We start from the raw sequence: 10,526 nt of genomic DNA on the forward strand, positions 1-10,526 counted from the left end.
GCATCATAGTAAAGTACAACACCTTTAAGTGTGATGACACATTTTGTCCACCCATGTAACACTTGTTACTCAATGGAACACAATAAATGAATGAAACTTACCTAAAGTTGAACATAACAGGGTTTGCATATGCACTCCGTTATCGTCTTTAGACAGCTCATGTTCATTTTTTTCAAAAATGGTAGCGTTAACACCTGTAGTTCCACCATACACTTGATATTTAAACACTGTCTCTTCCTAGTTGTTTCCTTAAATATTTCCAGATTGTCCTCTCCTCTCTTCCTCTTCACTATCTTCTCTTTCTTTCTCCTTTGCTTAATTGTTTTCTCTTCCATTGTCTTCTGTTCTTTCTTAATTGCTTTCCCTCTCTGTCTTATCTCTTTCAGTCTTTTCAGTTTCTGTTCTCTCTTGAACTTTTCGCAATAGGATTTAATTATCGGTTGATTTTCTAGTATCTCTATTTGACGATCCTACAAAGTAGGAGTCTGTTTTATAATTATGTTTTCACTTACTTTCATCAATCCTAACACGTTCAAACATTCTTCCATGTCAGAAGTAGTAACTCTTTCAAAGATGGATGTCGACATATGAGCGAAATATTCTCAAGCACAACGTTAAACCCAATTTCACCACACCTCTTTCAAAGATGCATAGAAATAGTCTACACACACACACATCACCTCTCACCGAGTATGTATTGAAATAGTGTTCTATTGAAAAAATATCACGACTCACAGTCCGCCTTTACTTTTTGAATGGAGTTTACGGGTAGGGATTTATTTGCACTAAAACGCGTCATAGATGAATAAATCGCGTTCACTGACGTACCTATCACCAAGGTTTTGATATCAGTCATGTGAATGTTCATAACTTCTTAAAACATGCGTACATTATATTAATAACTCGGACATAACGATCTTTTCACTATTTTCTATGTCTTGCAATCCCTTTGGATATACACCCGTCACGACTTGTAGTTTTGTAGAAATATATGTCACGATTCTCATTTTCAAAGCTGCGACTGTCCTGTATATAATAAGTGAAAAAAAATCATATTGGTCAAACGCTATCGCTTATCTATTGATTTCACCTTCTGCTTTTGGACACGATTTCGATATAGTTAACGGAAACGATAAAATATCGTTTTGTTCTAGACATATCTCATTCGAAAATTTGAAACATAGCTTTGATTTCATTTTTTCAAAACTTGTAACACACCAACCTAATTATTCTTTTTCCGTGTATGAGTCAATTCAATTTTGCGCTTTTCAGAATTGTTGTGTGACCATAACGGTGAATTTATTAACTTGGAAATTTCCGACGAAAATTTTACAAGATTTGTCTCACAAAAAAACAAATTTAAAGAAATTTACTTAGGTCTTCTTGAATTGCAAGTTTACCAAACCACTCAACGGATCCTGAATGCATAGAGGTAAGTGAATGTTATCAAATGTTCCATTTGGAGCGTAAATATATATATATATATTTATATATATATATATATATAAACGATTGTATTGTTATCTAGTCATATACGAGACACAATGTCACTGAACTATCTCATTTGCCTCATCTATATGACATAGTTACATTGAACTCGCTTCAGTGTCAGTTATTTTTGACTGAAACCAAGCTTAAGTTATTGTCACATGAACTAGATGCTCTTATTTCATCAAAACGTTGTACAACATTGTCATTTAGTTGCAATATTCATCTGTTTGAAGTTATTTGAATTGTGTATCATACACGTAAAAGTGGCGGCAGGGTAGCCTAGTGGTTAAAGCGTTGGCACGTCACGCTGAAGACCCGGGTTCGATTCCCCACATGGGTACAATGTGTTAAGCCCATTTCTGGTGTCCCCCGCCGTGATATTGCTGGAATATTGTTAAAAGCGGCGTAAAACTGAACTCAGTCAGTCAGTCATACACGTAAAGCCCGCTACATTGCACGTGTCTGTCGACACAGGGCCTTCGACACGACGAGCGAACGCTTGGGTACCCGTCTCACTGCCTCTCTGTCGCCATAAGAGTGACAGGGGTGCCAAGAGTCTCTCGGACACTGTCTAACGTTTCCATACCCTGCTACAGTGCTACTGTCGTCTGCTACCGCAGAAGTGACCAAGAGGCAATCAGCACCCCTCATACTAATCTGACATGTCCGTTACTTTTCGACCTTAGGTCATGACGGGTACGTGCTTCGCATGATAATGTTTTTTGTGTACGCGCATTAATTGTCATTGGTTATGTTGTGTACATTGGAATATGTATCGCGATTATGTATACCGAATCTACATGGGATGTTTATGTACTTTGATATCTCATGGCATTGTGAACATGTTCTAATAATTAATTGTAAACTTTGCTATTATTGACTGATTATGTAAAAGCATCCTGTGACTGCTGTGTAATAAACTCCTTGTTTATTTTACTCAGGTGTTGTGTTGTGTGTGGGTTGGTATAGTCACACCTCTTGCCAAGCGAGCTAATTCCCCAACTCGCATTTTAACAATTGTTTGGGATACCTGTCTTCAGACATATGAAGTAATATACACCAGTAACGTACACATTTAACATAATAATCAACACTTATACAATATCTACCACAATCTGCTAATATAGCATTGCTAGAAATATGTTTACCTACGCCAAGAACATATTTACAGAAATGTGTATGAAATTTGTTAATTAACTGTCGCTATTGATAACCTTTACTTTGGTATCAAAGAGCTTAAAAAGAATATTAACTGGAATATTTGGAAACTTGTAGATTAACGTCCAAGAAATTCATTCTTTAATAGTGAATACCAGGGACGTTTTCTATTTATAAAATCAAAGGCTTTCTTAAAGTCCGCAAATACACAATAAAATCGTCCACCTCGCCTTGATAGGTATTTCTGTATTAAACATTGTAACGTAAAACATATTATCAGTTGTGTTGTAGTGTTTCCTAAAGCCTGCTTGAGCTTCAGAAATCTTGTCATAAAGTGCTGCAAATGTTTGTAGACGGTTGTTTAGAATGACTATGCACTTGGTAACACAAAGACCCAAACTTCAAAAACTGGCTGCAAAAAGCAACTACAAGCATGCCAAAATTTATTCAGAAGAGGTGGTCGCAGTTGAAATGGAAAAGACAAGTGTGCATTTAGATCAGCCCATCACTGTTGGTTTTACCATTTTGGATTTGGCCAAATATGAAATTTATGACTTTTGCTACAATGTTATGCAAAAGCAATATGGTCATGAACATTTAGATTTACTCATGACAGACACTGACAGCCTCTTTATGCAAGTCCATGCCCCTCCACGTGAACCTCTCCTGGACCCCTATGTGTGTATGAAACAAAATCTCCATTTATTTGACACTTCCAATTATGCACCCAGTGACCCAAAGGGACTCTATTCCGATCAAAACAGGAAAGTGACAGGCAAAATGAAGGATGAAGCAGGTGGAAACATCGTACTTGAATTCTGTGGATTAAAAAGTAAAATGTATTCCTTCTTGATGAAAACAGATAAGGAAATTATTGAGAAAAAGACAGCCAAAGGTATTAAAAAAAAACTGTCATCAAGAAATTTCTCAGACATAAGATGTTTACAGAGTGTCTTTTTGATAAAAGAGCTGTGACGTGTTCTTTTCATCTGATTCGGTCTTTCAGTAACGCCTTGTACACACAGAAACAAAACAAAGTGGCTCTGACCTCCATAGACAACAAGCGTTATGTACTAGAGGATGGCATTCGTAGTGTACCTTATGGTTATTCATCAACTGAATAGTTACAACATCTGCAAGAAAATCTTCAGCGAAATTTCACAAACCCTAAAGGTAAGCTACATGATTATTATGATAATTTGGTTTAAGTGTATTTGGGTTCTGTTTTTGCGTTTTGAAATTTAGAATGTATGTTCATGTCATTATGTTTGTATTCGCTGTTACTATGTGTGTTTGATTTATTTTTTACAGAATGAGTCAACCATCCTACATCTGTACAAGCTGTGATGGGTATCTGCCAGTGGATGCAAATGGGGAAGACAGTTCGGGACTGTTCACATGTGTCTATTGCGGTGTGAAGCTCAAATATACATATCACAGGTTTATGACACACACTGGCAAATGTGTCGTCAGGAAGAAACTGAAGACAACACGCGCCTGCACTTGCCGTCACAAGATTTATGATGACTAACTGACTTCTCCACAAGACATTTTTCCAGCGGATTGTTGCCATTTTGTTCCACTGCAAGAACAAGCTTGCTGAACACTATGTGTGACTACAAAGAGAACAAACATGACAATAATTGTGGACACATTGTTTATTGACTCAGTGTACATACAGTTTGATCATCAACATCATTTCAATAAAATGATTCTAATGTTTTTGATTTACTCATCCCGGGAACACCTTCCGTAGCTTTACGTTTCATAAATAAAGCATTTCTATGTGACTTTGTTTTGTCCTTCTTTTTTCTTTGAACACTTTTCATGAGATGTTTGGGCATATGTAAACGTTTTAATAGTTTAAGAAACTGCTTATAGCCCACTGGTGAACGTCTACTTCGTGGTGACAAGATAAAAAAACGAATCAAGTTCACTATGTTTGAGTTTTGCAGCACATTATTATTGTTTACCACAAGTTGTAAATTCTCATCTACGTTTAATTGTCCTTTTGCAATGTTGTTTTTCACAAATAGCCACATTGACATCAATTTTCCAATAGTCTTGGTAGAAGAAATGTCCTTGATTAACTGGTCAGGAACTTGAAACAGGAGTTCCGTCTTTTTCTTGCATACAGGATTATCAGCTGGTTGTACTGAGTTAGCTATCTGTTGTGAATTGTCATCGTCTATCTCATTCGCTTTCTGTGATTGAGCTGTCTGATGAGCTGTCTGTTCTTCTTGTTTGGACATCAATCTCTGATAATTCTCTCTCGTCAGAAGAACCATAGGCTTGCTCATCTTGTACTGAGGTCAAGTAGGCTTGGTAGTTCCTTATGCAAATAGGTAAAATTGAATGGTATGCAACGATGAGCTCACGTTTCCTACGCCTGCTGACACTCTTACTGGCTAAGATTCGAATGGCATTCTTGTGTCGTGACAGACGGCTTTTATCGTCTTCTGTTAGCTGTATGTTTCCATCAAGAATATTATACACTAGTGTAATAATTGCCATGAACTGTTCAGATGAAGCATGAGTCAGCATAGCTTTTCTCTGTGCAGGATTAGCTTGTGCTAACACCGATAAGAAAGTGACATGTTTTTCTAGTAGTCCACTCATGTTGATGCTTTAGGGTAGCTGTTCCCCTTTAAACTGATAGGGTTACTGTTGGAGCAGGGTTTTTTTATCTCATCATCTATGCTTCCTTGGTTACCTTTGGTGCTGCTATCATATTGATATAGTCACAGTGAGGAGACAATTTAAAATGTTCTGAAAGTGGATCATCTTCAACTATCCATTGAGAGGCACAAAGTTTACACTTAAAACAGTAGACTTTATCAGACGTCCCCGTGTAAATAAATCCAGCTTCAGCCATTGAATTTGGTGACTGTTTCAGTTGAATGGGCCAACTGTTGAAAGATCTTAGTCTGTCACTGTATTTTTCTCCATAAGTAGAAGTATATGTTACAGCAACACAATCTGGCACTATGTTATCAAACCGTCCACAAGTATCCATACCTCTGTGTTCAGTTGGAAGGGATGCAAGTGAAATGATGTGTTGTGGTTGTATTTACTGTATTTATAGGGTTAAGACTACTGTGGTAGGTACACAGTACACATTTCATCAGGGAATATTCCTGTACGCAAACGCCCATACTGTTCATCAGCAAAAGGCGACACATCTAGAACAAGATACCCAATTTTTTTCCCGCTTACAGCATCGTGAAATGATTCGGTAAAATATTTACTCTGTCCTGGAAATATCTGCGATGCTAAAATTTTATATTCATGAGCCGAACGAGGGTTGGACAATAACACAAAATAATGTGTATTTATTGACTGAGTTCTTGCATATTCGCCTCTTGGATAGATACTTTGCATTAGATTTACTGCTGTCAATCCGAAATGATGTGAGAGCATGGTATACAGATCTAAATAAACTGGACTTTTACAAATGTCTTGCATAAAATCATCAAATATAATCAAACATCGTTGATCCGATTCCAAAGAATACGATTTCAGTTCTTCTTCTGTAGGTAGACTGTTTTGAAAGCGAATATTTAAAACAGTTCTCTCCAAGTCTGAGAAAATTTCTTGCCACACGGCATAACAATACACAATCAAGTTCGGAGGTGGATCAAACATGGTGCTGGCTTGTTTTATGAGGTGAGCAACCCAAAAGGTTTTACCACTAGACGATCCACCTACCACGGATATGGTCGTAGGTGTTTTGAAAGGCAACGGACAAGTATTTTCTTCTTCCATGATGTATCTTGCTTTTGTGCTCAGTACACAACTGAGTTAAATCACTAATAGCGAAAGTATTTATAAACAACAAACAATAATACTTTAGTAGAAACTATTTTTATTTTGAAATTATTTTCACATGTTAAATATCATACATGAATGTCATTATTCACAAGTAAAACAGGAAGGAGTACAGTATTTGAAGTACTGACAAACATATTGTGATACAAAAGTATCATTCCATAGGAAGTTCCTTATGTCAAACTGATGAACAATACGATGAAAACTCCAGTGAGGTTTCAATGTACATAACAGATAATACAAACAATAGAACCCACACACATTTGAATCTAAAGATTGTATCCGTTTACTGTTGTGCAAGTAAGATTTAACATAGGATTTTAGGTAACTATCAAATACAGCATCAATGGGTTCTGATAGGCTGTCAAACAATTCTGCTCTCTTTCCTTTGAAATACATAGCAACCCAGTGACGTCCTTTCTTTTGACTACAGTCTGTATTTACAATTAGTCCAACTCCCCTTCTTATCATGGAAGATGTGAGTACAGGCAAAGTGTCTTTAGCATACACTCCCAGGACATGACACTGTAAGACAGGGTCACACTGTATGGCACACTTCAATTCAGAAGCTTTCATGTTTACTTGATGTACACATTCCGCGCTTTATCAATTTCTATGATGGAATTTCTTTCACTCATGATAACACAGCTCAATGTCTTAGTCAAAGCAGATTTGAATTCAATTTCAAGTCTCACATTTCCTGATTTCACAAGATTGAGATAATCAGCATCTACTTCATCCAGTTGGTAAACAAAAAGAGCACTGCCAAGCAAAAAGTCTTTTCTTGAAATACCATTACCCTGGTTTTGACACCAAAGTTTCTTGCTATCAAACAGGTTGAGATAGGTGTCTACATCGTCTGCACTTGTAGCTCTTCCTGGGACACTGACACCATTCACATACAGGTTGATCGTTTTAATCATGCTCGATTGAAAATTGAAAGGATTCCCGTCATATTTCCCATTAAAACTGCTACTATCAACAAATCCTACAATATATCGATTTGCAATGGGATTGGAGACATTGTCAATGGTATGTGTTAACTGAGAGACGGGAATACTAGTGACCTTCACCTCAGACTTGACAAATGGATAGAGGGCATTAGAGTTGTTCTCAAACAAGGTATTGTGAGCTATAATCAGAGCTGGGTTGACATTCAGTCTGCAGACTTTGAGATAAGCATCTAATAGTGTTATAGTGAATTTTTTGTTGGCCACACCGCTCATGAGACAGAAGGTAGGAGAGGATCTGTACAATTTCATAGTCATAGGTACCCCATTAATCATGTATCTATCCATCTCAAACACATCTTCAAATAGATTTCCAGACATAGTCATCTCTTGACTCAATGCAATGAACTGTCCTCGTGCCATCAAGCCTGTGTTGCTTCCCGTTTCTGTATCAGTTGATTCTATATCGCTGTTTGATGCTCCTTCATCTTTGTAGAACAACTGAGAGGTTAACTGTGTAGTCTTTGCATCAGCTCCAAAATTCAGTAAGGCTTTCATCATGCTCTTGTAAGCATAATGATTGTTTGTGGAAGAGACCAGAGTGTCATTCAAATAAACGGAGACCTGACTAAAAAGCGACTGAAGAAACAGGTTGACTGGACCCACGTGTTCTTTGGGAAGCAAGGTGCTCCCATCATTGTGGGTGACCTTGAGTTTCACATGCAATCTTGTCCTCTTCAAATCAAGGTAGTCACTACCTGTGTTAGAAATACTGAATTCCAAAGGCGCCTCATCGTTGATTTGACTCACTGGACGTACATTTTCATAGTAATGTTGTTGAATACATGTCTGAAATGGGGGTAGTGTGAATAAATTTAAAGACTCGGGAACAATCTCTTGAAAATGTTTACTGGTGAGCAGCGACATGGTGTTAACTAAAGATATCCTTTTCTTTCACTGGAGTGTACTTGAGCACACGAGCTGTCTTGGAGGGGATGTTGCTTGTTGGTCGTATCCTCTTGGTTGTGACCACCTGTTCACCTGCAGCTCTTTTTAATGATTTCTGTCTCTTCTCTTTAGCATCTGCTCTTTCCACCACACTTTGAGGTTCAGAAGTCACCTGCAGTTTGACTTGAACTTCTTTTGATGCTTCATCAGGTTGATGAGATGTAATGAGCTTAGGTTGTTGTTTTCCATTCACCAATTGAGAACTACCTGTCATGTGTTTCTTGAAAAAATTCTGCCATTTGTTGTAATCGGGCACATACAGAGGTAAAGACTCCATATCAATCAGCAAAAGGGTAACGTCTGAAGTGAAGTGTTAGGTGAGTCTCCTCTTTCAAGAATGACAATGGAGTTCCATCACTTGCTTTTATACTAATTTCAATGTCTGGAGATTCTTTCACCATCACATGGATATTGTATTCATTAGCAAATGTAAAGTTAGGCCCCTCCCTCAGGTCTAAACGTCTCAACAATGGTAATTGAGTGTGTCCTACCAATGAACTATCACATAAGTTACACAACACATCTACATAAGGGTCATTCATATGAGTGAGATCTACCTTTCCAAAGTTTAATTCTGTCAAGCTGACTATCCAGAAGCCATCAAACATCAATCTTTGATTCAGTTTCACACGAAAGTGGTAGGGGGTGTTAGCCTTGAAGTAATCTTTCTTTGAGTCTGAACACTTCAGAAACACATATTTCTCCATTACAAATTTTTCAATTGACTTTCCTCCACATAAGAATCAAAGGAACTGGGCCAACCTAACCATCGAACCAAAGCATAAGTCTTTCCATTCATACGTTTCTTCTTTAAGATCTTTTCCACCTGCCACTCAATATCCTCTCCTTTATTGACCTTCTGCAATTCACCAGTATAAAAAATACCTTTGATCATTTCATCGTGAAAATCTTTGAGTTTGTACAGTGGAATTTCCTGTCTTTTAAAACGATGAGCTATTTTGAACAGTTCTTGTGTCCACTTCAAGTCAAGTTCTGTGTTGAAAGGTCTCTTCAGATATGGAATGCGAACAAGATCTCCTACTTTATATCTGAATTTCTTCCTAGGGTGCAGACTTTTGAGATGTTTCAACAAAGGTTTGACATACAGATGCTGCCAAACTTTCAATTCATTGTCTTTATTCACTTGTGCTGGTGATAAATTCGGTAGGGAGGAATGCAATGTGTGATTGTAGTTGTGCACTAGTTTAGGTAAAACATCAATGTAATGTTTGGTATTGTTGTGAGTCATGTAACGCGTAATCAGTGATTTTAATGTTCTGTTGAACCTTTCTACGTAATTACTTTTAATGTTTTCATTCCGCGTAATGGTGTGAGTGATGTTTTTCTTTTTCAAATATGACTCAAAGCCTGCTCGAAATTCCGATCCAGCGTCTGTGCGAACCTTCTTTGGTTGTCTAGTTTTAAGTATTTCTTTGAAGGCTTTCAACACCGATTCAGGTTTCTTATTTTCTAATGGTAGCACAAAAGCATATCTGCTCAAGATATCAATAGCCACCAGCAAATATCTGATGCCATCATTCTCTTTGCTATAACGAGAGAGGTCGGCCAGATCCACATCAAACATTTCATTCATAAAATTCACCCTTACTTTTAACCTTTTAAATCTATGCTTGACTGGCCTATGTAGACTGTAGGCATCTTGATTCTTCACAAATCGTTTCACATTCCTCAACCTGATATAATGTTGTCTGTTTTTTTTCTTCAATTCATCACGTAGTTTTGATGGACCAAAATAAGCTCCAGGATTTTCAGCATTGAAATAATACTTTTCTATGGCTTTTTCTTGCTTTGACATGCTGCTTTTCTTTCTTGACCTCGTGCTGCACTGCGGAAACTGTGACTGACTAAGCAATATATAACATGAAACAGCATGGGTTTATTCATTTTATTTGAACATTCACTAAGTTTGTTACAATACATAATGATAACCGCCATGTTACAGAGCATGATGAAAGCACTTCTGTATTTACACTGATAGGATATCATCATGCCGCCTTCATCATAGTAGCACATACAGTTCATGAGATCCATACAACACACATGACACTGAATTTGTCCACTATTACAGCT

Source organism: Haliotis rubra, unplaced genomic scaffold (assembly GCF_003918875.1).
Source record: "Haliotis rubra isolate DU_JTF1 unplaced genomic scaffold, ASM391887v1 Scf214, whole genome shotgun sequence".
NCBI lineage: Eukaryota > Metazoa > Mollusca > Gastropoda > Lepetellida > Haliotidae > Haliotis > Haliotis rubra.